We start from the raw sequence: 22,153 nt of genomic DNA, 5'->3' as shown, positions 1-22,153 counted from the left end.
ATTTTTTCTCACAATTTAAAACGGTTGCCAGGTGTCTTAGTGCCTTTTTTCGTCAAAATATCTCTAAGATCAAGAATTGCAATCATATTTCTTGTTAAGCTCCAATTTTTTGGGACAATAATATGTTCTATGCAGTCCCACTAGTCTATTGTGTTAGTGGAATATGAGTTAAGCAGCAAAATCCAGCCGTTTTTTAGCCATCTCAGGGGGCGGCCATTTTGCCACTTGCTGTCCACTGAAGATGGCATCACAGTTGCTCAGGTCTCAGGTAACAACCAATCACAGCTCAGCTTCAGAAAACAGGTGTGCTGTGATTGGTCGTTGTCTGAGCACTGAGCAATATTGATGTCATCTTCAGTCGACAGCAAGTGGCAAAATGGCCGCCTGAGATGGATAAAAATGGCTGGATTTTGCTGCTTAACTCATTTTCCACAAATGTAATATTAATCACAATGTCATGTTTAGACTAGTGAGGTCACATGTAACATATTGTCAATATTTTTTTATGGTTGACTTCCACTTTAAAAGTAGGCAATGGTGAGTATGGCTTTTTGTAAATGATTGAAATTAGAAAATTTTTCTGCCAATAGAAAAGGAAAATTTTGTTTGGAAAGAGTTCTTATAACAAATCAATTTATATTTAAGATAACCAAAGTCAACTTAGCTTAATGCTAACTATGCAAAACAGCACAGATGGGCTAATGAATATCATCTGTGCAAAAAAGTAATACCATTCAGATGTGAGTCAGCTGTAAAACTCTTCTTCATGTGTTTTATACTGCCCCCAGGTGGTCAACGACCACACACCAGAAGGAGCTACACAATGTCCATTAAATTGAAGCAAAAAAATAAAATAAAAGTGGCCAATTCTCAAGTCCAATCCTCCTTGAGAGCCCCTATCCAGCCAGTTTCCCTCCTCCAACACACCTGATTTTCTTTTTTGGTTGATGCGGTCATTTGGGAGGCTGTAACGGTTAAACACGTGGACAAAATTGTATTCACCAGGATGGTCTTATAGCGTTGATACATTTACCGTAACATGCTTGGCTACATTTTTTTTCTCTCTCTCCTTCGTTTCCTCCATGTTTAGGTTGGTACGCACCGAGTTGCCAAACAGAATAGTGACCACTTGCTACCCTTTAAAAATACCGACTGACTGATTACAAGTTTAAGGACACCTTTTATGCTAATTAGAGGAAGCATTTTGGTTGAACCTGACACCATGGTCAAATTCTTTTCAATCTTTTTCTACGGGTGCCATTATTTTAGTCCTGTCCTGTTTCATGAGTTTGGTTTTGAAAAAGTTTATTTCTGTAAGTTTTTCTTTCATTAACAACAATTTTGTCCATTTGCTGATGATCCCTTACCGCATGCGCTAGCTCGATTTCACTGAAGGTCACTCAATTGTGTAAAGTCTGGTCACGCCAATTTGAAGTTCCACGCTAGCGGTTACTTTCGGGACGGCGGAAGATGTCGGGTAGCGAGGGAGGATCGTAAATTGCCACCGTGGAAATCAGAGGCCGGATAAAGCAATAAGAATGGATTTACAAGGCGTCCGTTCCATAAACAACACCAATATTGTGTAAACTGCCTCCTAATAGAGCGAGCTTCTCAGATGCAGAGAGTTTTGCAGACAGCAACGCTGCACTATGTCCAAACCTGCAACACGTCCCCGGGTGACCTTGCTAAATAAAGACCAGCAGATTGATCTTCCTGCTCTCCCCTGTCCATTTCCGAGGCGCTGAGGCTTGAAGTATACATTTGCGCGGCGCATTACACCCTCTAATAGGCAGTCAGTCAAAATAACAGGCTGCCTGAAATGTCAGCGTTTACCTTTGTAATGATCGCGGGTTTTAATAGATTCTCCGCCTGGCGTCTCCAGCTGAGAGCCTTCAAAGTGTCAGCGATACACCCTAAAACGGCCGGTGGACATCAGTGGAACGCGATTTGAAATGCTTGAAATGCAGGTGGAGCACAACGGAGAGAAGCCTTTAGCCAAATTCTTCATCGGAGGATGCGCCATGTGGCGATGTTGTCGGCCCATTAAATGCTCATTATCAGGTGATGTATGGAGGCGGAGCCGCGTTCCACATTTATCCGACACGAGATCCCTAGCTTTTTTTTCCCTCTGCTGATATTTAGCATTCTCGTATTGGGGCGATGCCCAACATTGTGGATTTAATGCCATGATTGAATTGCTTGACTTTTAATGTGCTTGTCTGAAATTTTCTACTGGCTTCCTCTGGTCCATGTTTAGTGTGGTAGACACCATGTCAACAAACAGCACAGTGACTCCTTGACACTCTTATATATAGTATTCACATGATGTCACCGACAACCCCCCCCCCCCCCCCCCACACACACTTATCGACCCAGAACGCCTTTGGTGTGGCAAACGGCCAGCAATCATTCCGGATTTTCACAAACCACTTCACAATGGTGCACACGTGTGCCGTTCACGGCTGCAAAATTGGGCGAACAAAGATGTGAAATGAAACTTCCAGATAGCATTCACATGCCGTCATTTGCCCCGTATTGTGCGCCGGTCCATGGAATGTTGAATAGGAACGACAAAGTGTCCGGAATTACAAAGATACATTTCCAACCGACAAAATCTACCAAAGTATGTTCTGACCATTTTGATTAAGGTAAGTGTCATTGTGAGATGGTAAAAATGCTTTTACCATAATGCTAGCCGTGGCTAGCTCTGGCTAAAAATAGATTTGTGGTTAAGATGTTTTGATTTTGAGATCTCTCCAAATACCCTCCTTAAGGTCTCTTATTTTCCTTTCCCGGCAGCCCAAAAGTTGAAATTGTTGTTAGTGTATGAAAATAAGTGGTCATTTTGTTTTTGTTGTAACATGCTAGCGCTAGTAGCTCGCACGGTCGGGGAACTAGCTAACTTGGTTTAAAAATAACCCGAGATTCTTCACCTTGAATTCACAAATGATAAATGCGCATAGCAACCAATAAAAGCCGAAAGTACAGAAGACGTAAGAATGTCCGTGTTTTGAGAGCCATCCTACCTTAGAGCATACGTTGCCATTTCGTCGGGTCCGGGCAGTATCGATATTCATCAAAAACAAAAGAACATTTGGTGTAAACACAATAGAAGCAAAGCTGACTCCCTAACATGATCGCGATCCCGTGACGTCAGTAAATACTATGTATCGGCTGACTGACTGATTATAACTTTACTGTGATGCTAATTATAGGACACGTCTTGGTTGAATATGTGTGCCCTCTTTGACCACCAGGGGGCGCTACGTTACACTCATGCAAAAAAACGAATACTTTCACAACTACCCGGTAAGCTTTTTGCAGAGAATATATGCCATTTGTTGCTGCTCTGTTAACTATCAATGCTAACTGTTAGCCCCTCACTGGTGTTTTCATTATATAATAGCACTAAGCTAGCATTGCAAGAAAAGTTGGCACATGAATATTGGGGCCGTTTCACCCTCTCAACCTACTCCAACCTCACCTGACTGCTTATGATTATTTAGTTTTATTGCAACTCGCTGACAGAGCCGATCTGCCGGCATAAAATGACATTTTGCTCCAGTTGGATGCGATAAAAATCGCAATAGAAACGAGCAAATTAGAGCAGGAACAAGTGGGGGGAAAATGATGTGATGGTAATGATTGCAATAATAACAATAAAAACTAAGACTGATAACACATCGTTTCTCAACTTTAATCGTTTTAGGCACTCTGACGATGCAGTCGCGCTCGCGTATTCACGGGTCAATAGTAAAAAGCACCATCTGGCCTCCTGTTGCTCCCATGTACACAATAAAATGAAATGTTAATGGATGCTAATGAAATGTCTAATTGTGGATGCGGTGCAACCATGCGGCGCTCCCTAGTCTCGGCTTCGGTGTTCATCATTTATCACGCCGGAACCTCTCGAGAGCTACGCTAATAATGATAATCAACATTAAAACACAATGACACCAACGTTGTTTTGCACACGGTTGGAGCGGAGCGTTTGCCGGCCCTTTTGTCCTGCAAGAATTGCGGTGAAACTTTTGATGGAGTCGTGCATGAATCAGGCAGAATTTGGCGGAGGTGATATTAATTCAAATTTGAATATTCTGTCCTTGCGGAGGTTTACACTCCACTGAGTACTATTCTAGTTCTTGTAGTCTTAATATTATTCTAAAGTAGCAGTTGTTTGAGTTTGTTGTCACCGTATATGGGCTCATTTCTGTAAATTGCCATGTTTGTTAGCATTTAGCTTAAAATTGCCGACATTTACTATATATTTTTAAATCTTGAACACTTAGTCTGATACTTAGTCTAGCATAATTCTTATTCCTACATGATTACTGTAAGTGGCAAAAAAATATACCTGCTTAAATCTTCTGGTGGCTGGAATATATTTCACTGGGTCATTGCAGGAAATTTTTCATGCCATGACAACGAGGCGCTCTAACGCGGCCATGCAAGTCCTCACGGTGGCATATAATTCAGATTTAGAAAAAATAAATAAAATTCCCCCCCTTCCTGGTGCTTCGGCTTTTCTTACCATGGTGTGCATGCACTCGCGTTCAACAACGAGGCGTTCTAAAACGGCCATGCCTGCTTACTATGGTTTAGGCAGAACAAAAAAAAAAAAGTATAATATATTTAGAAACAAATCTCTGATTTCACTTTAACTTCCACCATTGTGGAGCTCTCTTGAGTTACCCTTAACAAAAACCGAGAACCGTCATAAAAGCAGACCTCCCCCCCCTTATTTTATTCTTATGGATAGCTTTTGTTCAAGTCGCATTGTGCTTAATGGCATCTCATAACCTGAGAGAAGTCGCGCTCCCCAGTTGAGAAGCAAGGAGCGGGGCAGCTTTAAGGAAACTCATCGCACCATCCTTTCATTTGGCTTAGAGTCGTGACTCCTCTGGCTTAATTACAGTTTCAAGCACTTTGAATAACCTTTTTTTCCCCCCCCTTTGTTATTATCATAAGGCTGGAGATTGAATTTGAAGTTGGAAATTTAATATAAGCGAGTTTCCCACCTTGGAAATTCTCTGCTTGCAAGGTTATTAAGCGGAGGAAAAATTGTATTTGCCTGTCAGCCAGATACAAGCTCCTCTGATGGGCTGCCATGCATTTGATCTGACACTTTTTGTGTTTTAATCAACGTCTGGTCACTCTTGTTAATTACTTTGCATTCGTACATGGAACCTTCACTTACTGGAGTATGCGGTAAGAAGACATCTCGAGGGCCAGGTCATTTTCAGACAAGGTAGACAAAACATGCATATGTCAAATTGTTCCTAATTTTACAATTAGTTTCTCCGCAAAGCTGAAGACCTCACCCTCTCCGGACACCACCTGACCCCCCCCCCCCCCCCGGCCCAAGTGATACTCTTCCCTTTTCAACACTCTACGAGTCGGCATGGCAGGCCTGATTAATCAGGCAGAAGCACAATGACTCCTTCTTCGCCGTGCAGGTCCCATGTGGTCCCTTAAGTTTGTGTGCTGAGCATTTATTTCCGAGAAACAAAGTTAGTAAATCAAACAGGAATAGCGGCTCTTTCATCTTAACTTGTAGCATTTTGCCACTCGCTTCATTTTTTCTTTTTTTTTAAACGAGTCGCCGCCGAAATGGGGCCAAAACTGTGCTCTATTTTTTGAACGTTTGCAGAGGCAAATAAACGTGTGCGATTCCCTCCGCGGTTTAGTAGTGCAGCTACTGTAGATTTCGATAGTCAGATGATCTGCAATAGTGACAACCTACCAATCGGTGCTTTTATTTTTTTTGTTATTGGAAACTAGTGGGGATATGTTATGTGCCACTTAATAACAAAAAATTACTTGGTTCTTTAATTTCACACATTATGGCACTGCATATATATATATATATATATATGCAATAATTCAAATGCAAGCATTTTTATTATAATTTTTTTTCATTCTACATTTAGAAGCATTGCTAATAGTTTGTGGAAATCCACGCTTGATGATTTACTCACTTGTGGGAGTAGATGATGATTGGGCCCAATTGATCCTCAGTTGGAATTAACCTCCCTCTGATTGGTGCGGCCCTAATTAAGGCCAGGCGGGTTACTGTAATACATAACCAACAATTGATAATTAGGATCCTTTCAATACGGCGGGCAAATGAATTCATGTTGACCCCCCCCCCCCCCCCCCTTCCCCCTACATTGTGCAGGTTCAGAGGTTGTTGAGTCACAATCGCCTCCTCCTGCATGAGGCGTGTGGCTGAAGTACACATTGCACAGGTGATTACCTCCCAAGATGCGGTAATTGCATGCAAATCAACTGTCAGCTTGTGTTTAAAAATATAAAGGAGTTGTTTTTGCACTCCTTTCCAGTAGGGGGCAGGATATTACCAGAGTGGGAGGAAGACGTCCCAAGCAGTGCTATTTTTTTAGTCCACTGAAAATGTTGTGAGATTAGTTAGGTATAGTTGAATTTTTATATATATATATATATATATATATATATATATATATATATATATATTCACAAATTAATTAAACTGAAGTGGAGGGGTTCCGGTTGGAATCATGCAAGCTAGTCCGTGCTAATAGCGCTCAAACCTATTCTCGAGGACCCTGTGTGAAGAGCGGTGCGGGTGGGCCGTGTTTGAAGTGGTTTTGGCAGCCATCGCGACGGAGAGATAGAGCCATTGTTGCAGATCTGGCCGGTGGTTCGCGCCACGTTGTGTTTGGACACGCCGCAGACGCGACCCGAGCTCAGCTTGTCATTTCAGACGGTGGCTTACGGCTTCTGTGCCCGTGGCAACACGACAAGCCATTAAATTGCGTATGACAGGGATTTGGACGTGTAGACAGTGATTATAAAAAGTTTACACACCCTGTTCAATTTTTTTTTGTCTTCCAGCATTAATGTGGCCTCTAAACTGTGCAACCTAATTGAATACAGTCGTTTTGAAAGCAGTACAAATGAACCTGACGGGGTTGCAAAAGTGTGCGCACCCTTATAATTGGTATGTGAATGTGTTCAAATGTAACCAATGCATATTAACGGCTATAGACTTCAAAAATTCATTTGAAGTATTTCAATTAGTTTAACATTTTTTCCCACTTTTGTTAACAAGAGTATGAAAACCTAAAAAAAAAGAAGATTGTACATTTAGATCAAATAGCACCGCTTGACGGCCCTAATTTTTAATGATCTTTTCTCTTTTTTTCAACCAATTTTTTTTTTTGTCTGGGTTTTCATACTTTTGTTAACAAAAGTGGGAAAATAAATGTTTATAGACGTCAATGGCAGGGAATGAGTTAAATAGGAGTCAGTATGCGCGTGCCACTATTTAATCAGAGGCACTTTAACTCCAAATAAAGTTCAGTTGTTCTAGTGGACTTTTCCTGATGGTTTTGTACTAACACTGACTCCTATTTGAAACTGTTCATAATTCACTGTACCATGAACTAACGCCCCAAAGCATGATGTCACCACCAAGATGCACTTTTTTTTTTTTTTATGGTCCCTGGAAAGATTCATGTGAGCTAGATTAATCTTTCAATTGAATTTTGCATGTCAAAGGTCACTTAATGTTGGAAAAAGTTTCAAATTGATACATTTTAGTGTCAACATTTTGAGTTCAATTGAACCAAGTTGGGTGCCTTTTTGGCCCATAATTGGGTTATATTTCGAACCCAATTGTTTGAGTGCCTACTGTACAAATTGATACGTCCTTGGACAAACTTTACACATTTGCAATAGTGTCCTATCAAATGAACACATTTGCATTGTAATGTGTCCAATCCCTTTGACAAGGGTAGCACCATTAGGCTTAGCAAGGGCCTTCTTTTATAAAGCATGGCTGGGATTATGCGGCTTTCCAACAATCACCCCCCCCCCCTCTCCCCCTTCCCCCCCTCCCTGGAATGTGTTATCTATGGTTGCAGCTGCATGGCAACGAACGGCGACCATTCCCCATCTGCCGATCTGTCACGCGCTCCTTTATTCGCCCGCTCATACTCCAAAGCCCACCTGACAGACCCAGCAGAGGGGGCTAACCTGTGACCAACATGGCCGCTCCAAAGCGCTGGCAAGACCCAAATTCCTGGAAGGAGATGTGCAATCTGGCACGATGATGCTACAGAGTTACAACCGTTTTTTGTTGTTGTTTTTTGCAAACGTTAGCAAACCCTCTGCCCCATGCTGGCACTGCTTCACTGAGTTTTTTTTGTTTTGTTTTTCAATTGGTTTGGTTTGATGAAGAAAGATGCTTGCTCAGTTGAATATTTAAAGGCGGGCATATGGTTATGCTCATGAAATTATGACATACATGTTGACGATTATGACATTAGGTGCATTTTTCCACAAATGCACCATACACTGCAATAGCTAACATCATTAGCTTCTGATAAGCAGCATTTACTTGCGCTGAATTTTGCACATTGTGATGTGACTATTCAGGTAATTACAGTGCAATAACAGCAGCCATACCAAATTTACCTGACTTGGAAGCTTGGCTGTGTGAAAATCCGCCACTACCCTTTCTTAATCATTATGTTGCCAAAGCCAGATGTTGTAATGGTTTTGTTGATGCACCACATACACATAATGTTGTGTATGAAGTGCTGCCTCCACAAGTGAAAATGCCTGCTTTGATTCTGCATTGTGTTCCCCACTTCTGCTAGTAGGAGTGATTCCCAACTGCTGTGCACATTGGTCTGAAATGTATCTAATGAAAAAAAAATATGAATTAGCGCAATAAAGGTTGGGAGACGCTAGCCTAGTCACAACGCCCTAGCTTCACACTGTCATCAGGGTAATGATGGAAGTATATGGAAGGAGTAGACCTGGGTACTGTTCTGCATTGTGAAAAAATGCACAATGCGTCTCCTTTAACTTTTCCAATCCAGTGCAACTAAATTGTTGTCGTAGGGATTAAAACCCCCCCTATGTAAGAGCACATTTCCTAAGGAGGTTACAAGTTATCCCCTGAGTCCATTTTTCTGCTGAACAGCCAATAGCGAGCGTCTTTGAAAACCAAGTACAATGAAGAGGAAGACAAACCCTTCACGCTGCACTAAGTTGCGCGGCCAAAAAACAATGACAGCATGTCCTTGAGTTATAAATGTATAATATCCCTCAGGTGGCGCTAGGAGAAGTCAGCCTCTGATTGGCTTTGGTTATAAATCATTCATTACGCTTCACATCAATAATTAATATTCCACCCAACCCTGAATCCTTTATGTAAATACTGTCACACGTCGGAAGGTTACCATTGTAAACTTGCTTCGACAGGAGTTTTTGAACTTTTTGATTGCCGGCTGCGGGGCGTCGTGTTTGTGCGCCCGTCTTCGTCTTTTGTTTTTTAATAAGATGCCAAATAAGTGTCAGGGAATGTCACACAAGAGTGCTGTGAATGTAGAGTGGAGTTGGGAAGTCTTCTTGGATGCCTTGTGGGAGCGTACCAAATGTGAAAGTTGAGTGGCAGAAGGCGGCCCGGTGGTGGTTTTGCACTCCAGACCAGCAGGGGGCAGCACATTAGTGGCCGTTCGTGTAAGAGATCAGATTATCAAGAAGAACAAATGCATTTTTTTTTTACATATTGCCTGAAAGAGGCTTTGTAGTTCTGTAACTTCAGCCAGCCTAGCTGCCGAGTCATTGGCTGAGAATCTCGGAATGGGTGGGGGTTGTTATGCAAATTGAAAGCAAGAGGCCAATACGTGACCAAACCACAACCCTATGTTTTTTTATTTATTTATCTTGAGGGCAAAAAAAAATATGACTGAGTTTAAGAAATGTTTCAGGTATTTTGCCATCTTTTTTTTTTTACGTTTTCTGTAAAACATATCGTGTTAGCAGTAAGCTAGTGGACTTTCATATCTGATATGTTTTAGGAGTGTTTTTTGCTGGTTTGTAATGGATTCAAATGTAGTCTTAAAGCTGCTAGCAAGATTTGAACGTAGCTTCACTTCACTCCTCTTTCCCCCATTTGCGACTTATGTATGAGTAAACGAAATATTACCGGTTTGGTGTTGTGTATTTTGGAATGTACAATGTACTCATTCACTGCCATTGACGGCTATAGACGTCAAAAATTAATTAACTATTTTTATTAGTAAAACATTTTTTCCCACTTTTGTTAACAAGAGTTTGAAAACCTAGATTTTTTTTATTGTATTAGAACAGATATTAAAAAAATGGGATTATTAACTAGAAATTAACTAGTGAAGTCATGCGGTTAATTACGATTAAAAAACATTTTTAAAATAATATTTTCTTTAAAAAAAAAAGATTATTCAAATGTTTTCGTAAATTAGGGGCATCAGGCAATTCAAATTTGTAATCGTAATTAATCGCTTCACTAAATGACTCACGATTAATCACAAATTTTACATCTGTTCTAAATGTACAAAAAACATTTTTTTCTAGGTTTTCATACTCTTGCTAATGGGAAAAAAATGTGAAAAAAAAGTTAAAATGAATTTTTGACGTCTATAGCCGTCATTGGCAGCGAATGAGTTAAAACGCACGTTAGCTGGGAACGCTCATGTAATATTAAATTTGGTGCATAAGACATTTTTAACAGTGTTTTATCCACCAGTATTTATCCATACCAAAATAGCAACTGACTGTCTGAATTGTTGCTGTTGATTCATAACGCCTCAAACTTTCCTATTGACGTCAGGGATGTTTTTTGAGATGATATCCACAAGATTTCATATTTGTCGTCGCCGCTCCAACTTCTCTCTCCCGACGAACACGTCGATGGCGTGGCATCGCATCAAAATGGCACGGCGGGCAATAATGCTGGACGGGGGAGCAAAAGCGTGCACTTTTTGTCATGTTAATGTGAGCGCATGCGACGCCGGGCAAATAGGATTTACTGTACAGGGCTTCCAATGAAATGGAATTGCGCTCTCATAAAAATGTACTTTTAAAGAAATTGTGTGAGCAACTCTTGGCAGTAAATTAAACTCCTCTGGCAGGATTAGATGGAAAGCGGGCAGCCGAATGAGAATGTGGGACATGGAGAGCTCCCGTTCGCCGAGGTCACGGATATGCTGTAATTCGACACCTCCACGTTTGAGCTTTTATTGCTTGACTTTTTTTTTTTTTTTTGATGAAACAATTGTCAAGAGGGTGATGTGACGCAAAGGTTGCAATGAAGCGCAGACGGCATCAGCATATTGGATTCTTTTTTCTTTTTTTTTTAGATCACGCAAGCACAGAGAACTTTTCCTTTTCATGCCTCGCAACCAAACCATTAGCTTTGGCTTTTTGTGAAAGAAAGTTGAATTTTTTTTTCCTGAACATTTTTCGGTGAAGTGGAAGAGCAATTTTGGGAGGATTGTGCGGCACACTGCTATAGAAAGCTGCTTGAGCATTTATTCGATATTCTTGATATCCAGCTTAAGATACATGTACTAGTGCCTCTTTGTTGTCACTAGTAAGGCAATTCAGTGCACTAGTAGAATGACTTGTGCAACCCTTTTTCCCTAAAGCTGTTTGACCATTTATTTTTCCATCTCAAGGTCCATCTACAAATATTCACCTTCCTCATTATTCTCGAATTTTGGGATACTAGTAGGCTGACCACGTTACTACTAGTGAAGCAAACCTGTGCACTAGATGACATGTGTGCCACTTTTACCACGAGCAAAGCGCTAGAAGTGAATATGAATAGATTTTTATGTCAATAGTAGTACTAGTAGCACACAACTGTCAACTAGTCCACAGTTTTGCCTCACTAGTAACATAGTTGTTTTACTAGTATGAAAAAATTACCTGTACTCGAACGTACAAAGAGCGTACTAGTACTGGACAAGGGCTTTAAGATGGACATCATGGAAAATGTAAATACATTTATTTCCTTTCTCGTTCAGTGCACTAGTAGAATCACTACTCATTACCAGTGACATTATATGCATGTGAGGTGCAGGCATTGTTTTTGCCCACTTGGGGTCACTATCCACACATGCTGGACTATTTTAACTATGATGATGAACGTGTGTATGCCTTTAAAAGGCGGGTTTACTCATAAATTAAGGTGTAAGTGAAAATAGCATTAGCCACTGTGATGGTGTCAAGTTGAGGCTAACTTTTCATCAACTCATTTGCTCCCAAAAACGTATAAATATGTTTTATTTTAAATATTACCAGTGTCCCAAAGACGTATTTATACGTGTTTTTTTATTTTATTTTATTTTTTTATTTTTTTTATGCTAGAGCATACGGAATGCTTTGATGCAGTCTCTGAACTGCAAAGAACGGGTGAATCAATGGTAGTTATTACAAAAACGGGCAGCAGGTGGCAGCACAGTACAAGAGATCAAAACAATTTAAAGCTGTTTTCCCCACAATTTAAAAACAGATTTGGGAATAATGATGAAATTTAGCTATATTCCATGCTAATTGCTGCAAAACGGAAACTGACAGAAATATACCTATTTTCCTGATGAAAGAGGAGACTCTAATCTTTCTTTTGGTAGGTTCCATGTTTTTATAGCAATAGAACACAATATTCGATGGGCCTTCAGTCAAAATCCAGTAAAACAGTCGGGAGCGATGGGGATTGCTTCATTGAAAATGGCTGGGAGTGAATAATAAAGCGATTAAAAGAGCACTTGCTAGTTTCCATCCTCTCCATATATACTACCTGTGATGGATTACAATTAATTTTAACTAGTGAGGACAAAGAGCATGTTAGTACATGGACCTTAACTCATTCACTGCCATTGACGGCTATAGACGTCAAAAAAATCATTTGAACAATTCCTATTAGTTTAACATTTTTTCCCACCTTTGTTAACAAGAGTATGAAAACCTAGACATTTTTATTGTATTAGAACAGATAAAAAATGTGTGATTAATCGTGAGTTAACTAGTGAAGTCATGCGATTAATTTACGATAAAAAAATTTAATCGCCTGGCGCCCCTAATTTTTAAAAATCTTTTGATGATTTTAAACAAAAATGTGTTGTTGTTTTTTTTTTTTTAAAGAAAAGATGATTAACTCTTTGACTGCCAGACGTTTTCAGAAAAGGGATGCCGCCAGTGCCAGCCGATTTAAGCATTTTGACTGATTTTCAAGGTCCACAGAAAATGTTCTGTTTGGACTATGGAAACACACGTACTACCAAATGAAAGATTTCATCTTTCATCAGAAAAAAAGAGTTTGTTTCTACCTTATTCCGTTCTTTAGTAATCAACAATAGAAAATGGTTAGTTTGACCCAATTTCGCCTGTGTTGGACCAAAATACGGAGAAATCAAGCTTTTAGTGAAACGATATTATTTCATGCATTCTAGTGAATTTGACACTTCTTTTTGTCCATGAATGATGCCACAAACACCTAAATAGTGCTTTACTTCTATAAAACACTACCACCAAGAATGAAAAAGTGTTTTTTGATAGCAAAATACGTTTATTTACATTCAACAGTGTAACAATTTGACAACAATTTGGCAAACTATTTACAAATGTGTGCAACTGTGGTGCTATTTACAAATATGTGGATGTTTCAACGACAGTTTTTCTTTTTGTAACACTCTCCTGCGTGCAAGGAGACGCAACAGCATTTGCACAAGATTGCCTCTTCGCGTGCGCCACTTTCTTGCCGGCCGTTTTTTTCCGGGGAATAGCAAGTATATACTGCAGTGTGTCATCAAGTCTAATATCAGGATCATGCTACGGTTACGTTACGGTGGTGTTACGTCTCGCTTCCCCGTGTCCTTCAGTTGCTATACCGGGTTGGTAGGAGATGTTCTGATCCATTTTATCCACTCCATTCATGGTGGCATCGTAGTCCAGAAACAGTGTCTTCTCCGTGATCAGACTGTACCCGCTCCTCCGATGAATATGCATTGGACTCGGGGTACTCTTCATTGTCCGATCGAATGTCCGCTTGTGCAGCTCCGCGTTTTCCGGCCTTAGCAGCGCTAGCCGCGCTAGCCGCGCTTTGCCGGTGGGGCTTACTACGTGTTCATAACAGTCACGTTGGCGTAGAGCTTCATCTTCATCATCATCATCAATCTGCATTGGTCGATGCCAACTCTCCATCGCCCGATCGAATGTCCGATTGTGTAGAAGTACCCGGCCGGCTATTGTGCGCGTTTTCCGGCCTTAGCAGCGCTAGCCGCGCTAGCCGCGCTTAGCCGTGAGGCTTACTACGTGTTCATAACAGTCACGCCAAAGCTTCCAACTTTGGCGTAGAGCTCGTTGTCATCATCATCGTTGACATCAATGCGCTTTTTAGTATTGATTGATGCTTTCCGTCTTTGAAAAAAATGCTCAAGCTGAGCTGCTTGTAACCGGTTGCTTGGTCAAGCCATTGTGGCTTGGATCAGCCATTGTCTCCTCAACACTCTAGCTCCGCCTCACGTCTTCTACTGACGCCCACGGTGGGCGGCCCATCCAACCTTGTGCAAAGAGAGTCATCGCTGCCCTCTAGGGGCCAAAACGAGTCTTTGACTAATCAGATCAGCCTGATTCTTTCAGCACAGCTGCCCAAGGCTTTCCTGCACCCGTTTTTGAAAAAAAAAAAAAAAAACATAGGGGACGTCTTTTAACGTCCTCGGCGCCCTTCCCTAGGTTTATGCTAAACGTTTTATAACGTTTATGGCAGTCAAAGAGTTAATAATTAGGGGCATCCGGCGATTAAAATTTGTAATAGTAATTAATTGCATGACTTCACTAGTTAAGTCACGATTAATCACAAATTTGATATCTGTTCTAAATGTACCCAAAAAATATTCTAGGTTTTCATACTCTTGTTAACAAAAATGTCAAACTAATAGAAATAGTTAAAAAGTTTTTTTTTCAAAAGTCTATCGCTGTCAATGGCAGTGAATGAATTAAGATGGATATCAAGAAAATCGAATAAAAGCTCCAACAGCTTCCCATTCAGTGCGGACTCCTCTCATTAGGGAACACATGCATGGCGGAAGCTCAGCTGGGTTGAGTCCATGCAGGTCATCTGGGACCCGAGCACCTCAAGAGTTTCAAAAAAGAAAAAAAGAAAGGAAAAAAAAGCCTTCCTCCTCCATCAAGCCCGAAATCCCACACGCCATGAGTGTGTGGAAAGCCCTCAGTAGACATCCAGCTGTGGCTGCTGATAGGAGCATGGATGAACTTTTAACAAGCTTGCAAAAAAGACGTGTTCATTTTCACCCTCTCGTACCCCTGAATAAAAATGACATTTGGGCTAACTGAAATCTTGTTCATTGCGGTGCTAAACGGCGACGGACGGGAACGTGATGACGCATCTGATATCAAAGCGTGCGCCGCGTTCTCAGTCCTGCGTATGAATATTGAAAAGAGGCCTCGCGTTAGTTCATCTGTCTTTCAAGTAATCCAAGGGATTACAAGTTTGGAAATGTTCTTAATGGCGGGGATAATGGTTGAATAATTGCGGTTAAATGTCATATCCTGTTCGAAGACATGCTGTATGAAAATAAAAGATTTGATAATGTAGACGTTTAACTCATTCGCTGCCATTGACGGCTATAGATGTCCAAAATTCATAACATTAACATGTTTTCCATTTTTGTTCACAAGAGTATGAAAACCTAGAAAAAAAATTATTGTGCATTTAGAACAGATCTAAAAATGTGTGATTAATCGTGAGTTAACTATTGAAGTCATGCAGTTAATTACAATCAAAAATTGTAATCGCCTGACACGATTTAAAAAAAAGAAAAGAAAAGATTATAAAAAATCCGGGGCGTCAGGCGATTACACTTTTTAATTGTAATTAATCGCATGACTTCACTAGTAAACTCACGATTAATCACTAGTTTTACATTTGTTCTAAATGTACAATTAAAAAAATCCTAGGTTTTCATACTCTTGTTAACAAAATTTAAAAAAAAGTTAAACTAATAGAAAAAGTTTAAATGAATTTTTGACGTCAATGGCAGTGAATGAGATTTATATGATTAAAGTATTGCCCCATAATTAACATACCAACCAGACATTGTTTGATAAAATAAAATAGCAACATTTAGCTAATCGCTATAGTTGATTTACGAGATGACGCCTTTTTCTTTGCCTTTGTTTGCGTTATTCACTTCCTGAGCGATCAATTGTCACCAATTTCCGACGGAATTTTTTTTCATACAGAATCTGGCTCGCCGATCGAAGGGAAAAGATGTAACAATCTTCACATGCATCAAGACAGAAATCATAAACTTTCATAGCAATTGCTAATAAAAAAATAAATAACACAAATGATAAACCAATACATTAAATTTGACTACTTTTTGACAAGTGAAAAAAAGGGCCGTTGACATGAAAATATCATGAGCAAAAAACAAACAAGCCAGCGATGGTTGTTTTGTTACAAGAAATGGACGTCCTTCCTTTCCATATTCCGCTCGTGTTTCTCCTCGACTTGTCGTACTCGCCTTTAACATCACTTTGTTTTTATGTTCACTTGACTAACACAAACCCTCCTCCTCCTCCTCCTCCTCGGTGCCATTTCATGCATCATTTCTCTGTTTAATTGCAGCTGGCTGGAGCCTTCTCCATCTCCCCCCCCCCCCCCCCCCCCTCCGCTCAACATTCCCGCAGTCCGTGGAAACTGGTCCGCCGTTCCATCAGAAGGGGCGGGCCGGCACCGCTGTTTGGGCACTCCATCATGGGAACGCCACTCTGGATGCTCGCCAAACATCAGCGCCTGGGATGATAAAACAAAACAAGGCAGCGTTGTTGATTTTAACTTGGCTGAGTGAGAAATATGGACGTCTATTGTTTGGACTTCTGGATGGAAATAAAACATTGTCAGTTTGTCGCGCAACAACCACACTTGGGACTGTTCGACTATTGACGATAAGCCTGCTTATTTCCGCCACATTGGATGAAGTTCAGTAGGAATTTGTTTGACTGAATTGTCTAGTGCAACTTTAGTTTGATCTGTGATAACGCTCATAGTTTCAATCAGCCTTATCTCAAATCGTATTTCCACAGTGAAAACAATGGAAATGGCAGGAATTGGTTCTAGCCTCCAACAAACAATTTGACTTTTTTTTTTTTTAACCCATTTACTCCCAGCCATTTTCACTGAAGCAACCCCCTTTGCTCCCGGCTGTTTTACTGGATTTTGACTGATTTTGCAAGGCCCACAGACTATAGTGGTCTATTGCTATAAAAAAAAGTATCTTCTTTCCTGAGGAAAAAAAAAAGTATACAGTATTTCCATCTGTTTCTGTTTTGCAGCAATTAGTATAAGAATATAGCTAAGTTTCATCATTATTAAAAAATCTGTTTAAAACGCTGGGGAAAACAGCTTTTTGCAACATGGCCCTGGTTGATCTCTTATACTCTGCTGCTATCTGTTGGCCATTTTTTGTAATACCTACCATTGCTTTAAGCGAGCTCTAAAGGTCAGAGGCTGCATCAAAGCCTTCTGTATGCTCTAGCCCCCAAAAAACACACACACATAAAAAACACATAAATATGTTTTTGGGACACTAGCAATATTTAAATTAGAACATATTTATACGTTTTGGTAGCAGACGAGTTAATGAGAAAAATAGCACCCTGTAATAGCGTGCTTAATATTAAAAAAAAAGTGTTGGGGTATTGACTCAAATAAACAGACAGACGGACATCTCCGCTAATTGTCTCAGCTCCTCGCAGAGGATTAAGAATATATGATAAGTGTACTGTTATATTATATTATATTGCTGCCATTACATTTCCTTATCAGACCAGTTGTGTTTCATTTGAGCAGAAACCGTTTCACATATACAGTAATCAGCAAGGGGATGTGTTCATATTTGCAATTGTAAGCATGAACATCATGAGTAAAAAGCTAAAGCGGGACATTTCTAGGCCACACATGCACTGGAAACTACACGCAACGGGCTTATCTGTTTCTCGACCAGGCCCTGCATCTCTCAATCACACACACACACACACACACATGCAACCCACCGAGGTATCCAGAGTAATTATCAGGCTGTTAATGATTGCCGTGCATCAGCAGAGCTCCAGCCATTCATTACAGGGGCTTCTTCAGACCCTTACCAGTCCCAGAAGGTTGCTTATCACACTCCCCACCATTTGACGCGTTGAGCACAAAGCGATTAAGCCACATGCACGGCAAAAAAAAAAAAAAGTGCATGTGAAGTTTGCCAAACTCCTCCCATCCGCAAATGGTTACGTATCATTCTGGGAGATTTTTCAACTACATCACAACTCTCGTGCTAATGTTTGTTTTGTGTGGGGAAACGAGGGGCTGCAGGTTTTTCACATTTAATTCAAGCCGGCCAACACATTTCAGCTTGTACAAAGGCACACCACAGGTGGTAGTTAAGAGGCAAGAAAAGACAGGTTTATTTTTATAGTGCCTTCCTGACACGAGGCAATGCAAAGTGCCCAAGAGTGGCAGTAAAATTGCACTTAAAACAACAACAACAACAACAACAATGCCAAGGCAGGCAAATGAACAGAGATTAAAATTACGTAATGGGCTGAATATATGGGAGGTGGTAAAAAAATCATACCGCGAGCATCACTTTCAAGTGCGGCATTTATTTCCCCCGTATTTTCTCATTATATCTTGTTGACATGATCGTTTGGGCTTTAATTACTGACTTTTTTCATTTTCTTTTGAAAGGTATGTGTAAATAGGGTACCTCTCTGAAATGCTTCGGACAACTGAGACAGACACACACTACACACTCGCACGCGTCGACGGGGCGCAAGGACAAACACCGGAACGCTGCCCACACGTCGCAAACACCAACCGGAAAATCATCTCCCAAATGTGTTGTTTTTCTAAGCGAATTCAGTTTTTATTTGAAATCTCTGAAATTGGTCAAAGAGACCAAAGCACAAAAAAAATAATAGGGGTTTATAAAAAAAAAAAATCCCTACTGAATTGTGTAATGTCTAAGATCGAAACATCTTTTCCTCCCTTGTATATTATTTTCATTTCATTTTAATTTTTATTTATTTATTTATTTTTGCATACTTCTGTAATTTGTAATTCCTTATTATGGATGCTTTTGTAATTCTATTATTGATTGATCCTTTCGCTTTTGTGATGTTAAATCATATTTGTATTGATTTGATTTGATATTTGATGTTCATTCTGGCAATCTCCCTATGTTGTTTTCATTCATGCAAAGAATAACTTTACTGTTGCGATGTTTGTTTTGTAAATTACAATAAAGATTTAAAAAAAAAAACATAACCGGAAACAGCGCAAGTTTGTGACATACGGAAGTCGGAAGTCCCGCCTCCTCCGTGGCATTTACCCCATAACGTGTGACGTCCCAGGATGGACGGATTTTATGAACAGTTGCGTTCAGGAGATAGTTTAATTGTAGGAAAAGATTAATATTTTTGCTTAGACTGAGAGATAACAGTTCTAAATAAATATTTTTTTGCAAAAAATCGTAATGTTTATTGTTGATATTATGCACGAATCTAAATCTTATTTTGGGAGTTTTCTGTTTCAGTTTGGCGTTATGTTTTCCGAACATGAAGTTAGAAATTCCCATTTCTCGGAACGCACCACACGCAATTGACAGCCACCTGTTGTAGGAAGTCGGAACAAGTGAAATGAATGTTCCGTGCCATCTGTGATGCCTTTAACATGATTCAAAACACGTTATTGCAGTAATAAAATACCTTATTTTTCGAAGAAGACATTATGAAAGAAGAGGAACTTGAACTGGACTGGAGTCGTAATGGCCTAGTAGTGTCAAGTAAAGCTGACGGCCATCAACCTGAGAGTGGCTTCAATCAATCGAACATGGTAAGGGAGCTTCATGACTCAAATTAGCCTGAAATTCTAATTTAAATACTATGTGCATAACATTTCAAAGCCTGCTTGATACACGAAACCAGAAAGATGTTTTAAAAACGATTCCAAGTATCACTTTTTTTTGCGATTTAATATGAAGAAAGTTATTAAAACAGGTGAAATGAATCAATTACTTATTTTTAAATTCCAAAGCTGTATACATCGATTTTCACATTCCCTTACATGTATTCTTTCTTTTGAGGACGCTTGCTAGACAAAGAAACAAACAACATATAATGTTTGTTTTTTTATTCATTGCAAAATTTAATGAGAACATTTGGCAGAAAAAAAACATGCATTTAAAAAAACTCTCACTCTTAACTCCATTGAAATAACGTTAAGCATATATTTACACGACAACTTTACAGGTTTGCAAAAATGTTGATTTATTTTTACCTAGGACAATATACATTTTAAAATGATAAAAAAATAAAAATTACTCCCAGGTCATCATGTGTTAAAAAGTTAAATGAAAAGTTAAACTAGTAAATAGCTCCATCAAATTCAAACCTTCCATCAGGTGGTAGCAAATCCAATTTTCGTCAGAAGCTTTTTTTTTGGGACGTGTTGTCGGGTAAAACAGCCTCCCTAATGGTGGCGAGCGAAAATGTCCTCATGTTTCTCACCCATAATGTGATGTGCCTCACACTGCACAATAGTTCCATTAAACGCCAGGTCAGGAGCAGGAAGTTGAACGCTTTGCCGAGAGATGGAATTTCAGCTGCCCGAGATTAAAAGCCCACAGCACCCAGTGCCGGTGGAAGTGGAAACGAATGAGAAGAGGGGGTCGGGGGGGATAAAATGGTGGACGAGGAAGCGCGGGAGCAAGATGGAGGCGACGGACGGCAAAAGTGTCAGTTCCACTGTAAATAAGATCTCCCAATAGGGTGCTTGGCTCCAAACTGCCTTTGTCTGGCTTTTAATGGTTTACAGGGCTGGGAGAGACAGATTAGAGCGCAACGAAATATAGTCTTTGTCTTCAGGTCCGATTTATCTCCCACCCCAGGTCGGAACTTTGTTTTCCTGGGGGGGACCTCCACTGTGTTGAGGTGCAAAACTATTGTCGTTCCCCAGTTCCTGTCGCCTGCATTGATTTTAAATTTCCTCGAAAGATTTTACTTTAAGCATTTAATTAATAGGCCTATATACTGTACTCATATTTAGCTCAACAAGGTTAGCGATAAATGATATATTTTTTGCTATTGCCATGTTACTGCAAAATTATTATTTATTTATATATATATATATATATAGCTTTTTACTACAGTTAGGAAAAGTTTGACTTCCATGACTTGCCAACCAGTAGAGTAACGACAGCAGGAAAGGTGGGAGTGGTGTGTTAGCAGGTGAGCTAGTTAGCTAGCAGTAAAACAAAAACAAAAAAAGCTAGCTAACAGTAATTGTTAGTGGCTGTTAACTGTAACCACCATATAGCTGTAATTTACCTCATCATAGCTAACGAAACAACAAAAGACTTTAAATGTTGTCAGCCATTAAATACAGACTATCAATAATTTAAAGCCCTAGTGTGCAATAAGTGACCGCGTTGCTACACGTTAGCCTCTTGTAAGGTGAGACTTCAGCCATGAAATATAATTAGTGATTACTAGACCTATGATTATATTCAAATATGTACGTTGATGTGATGGAACATATTTTTTCTTGCTTATTATTGAAATCCATAGTGTTTTGTTTTTTTATTGATTGAATTTTTAGGTCACCATTAGATGGCGCTAAAAATACACACTGGGGCTTTACAGCTTATTGCTGTTGTCTGTAATGCTCACTTGCTCACACTCTCATGTCGCTGCTGTTTTTCCACCAAGATTTCAACTGAAGTTGACTTTTTATGTATTATTATTTTTTGCCTTTGTCATGTCGGGTGTCAAAGTTAAAGGATGTCAGAAAAATACATACTCACTTGAAGTACAGATGCGTGAAAAATTGACTCAAGTACACCACTGGACAAGATGGACGTGACTTGCGTGCTCTGTGTAAGGTTCATTAATCAAAGTGCAGCCTGGAGGGAAACATATTGCGCCACATCAATTTTCAAAGCACGGAAGGCTGAGGGAAATGATTAATAGATTTCCATGAAGAAACAGGTTAAGAGGCGTCCGTTTCTATCGGACAACAAATCAATCAGAGGTTATGTATGGTTGACTCATTGTCCATTCATCCTTTTTTGTTTGTTTGTTTGTACTCGTTGCAAACCTATGCAAGTGCAGGGAGAACATGCAGACTACACAAAGGTAGGAGTCGAACCCCAAAACTCAAAACTGAGGCAGAATTCAGCAGTTTTTATCAATATCGGAAGGCGGCCATTTTGCCACTTGCTGTCGAGGGAAAATGACATCACAGTTGTTCAAGGCGCAGGCAACG

The 22,153-nt window shown here is 39.9% G+C and overlaps 1 protein-coding gene across 2 annotated transcripts in view; it reads left to right on the top strand.

Annotated features, from left to right (window-relative positions):
- arap2 (ArfGAP with RhoGAP domain, ankyrin repeat and PH domain 2) overlaps positions 1–19,061 on the top strand; it is a 119,935-nt gene extending 100,874 nt beyond the window's left edge. The window contains exon 34 of one of the 2 annotated variants that reach the window (XM_086059828.1): positions 18,578–19,061. The gene's annotated coding sequence lies outside the window, so the exon portion shown is untranslated. Of the gene's footprint in view, positions 1–16,465; positions 16,489–18,577 lie in introns of those variants that run through there. The other variant, XM_086059829.1, reaches the window with a different exon arrangement.
- Positions 19,062–22,153: the final 3,092 nt, after the last annotated feature.

Source organism: Leptonotus elevatus, chromosome 17 (assembly GCF_054856555.1).
Source record: "Leptonotus elevatus isolate MCC_2025b chromosome 17, RoL_Lele_1.0, whole genome shotgun sequence".
Taxonomy (NCBI): Eukaryota; Metazoa; Chordata; class Actinopteri; order Syngnathiformes; family Syngnathidae; genus Leptonotus; species Leptonotus elevatus.
This window is presented reverse-complemented; position numbering and strand designations above follow the sequence as displayed.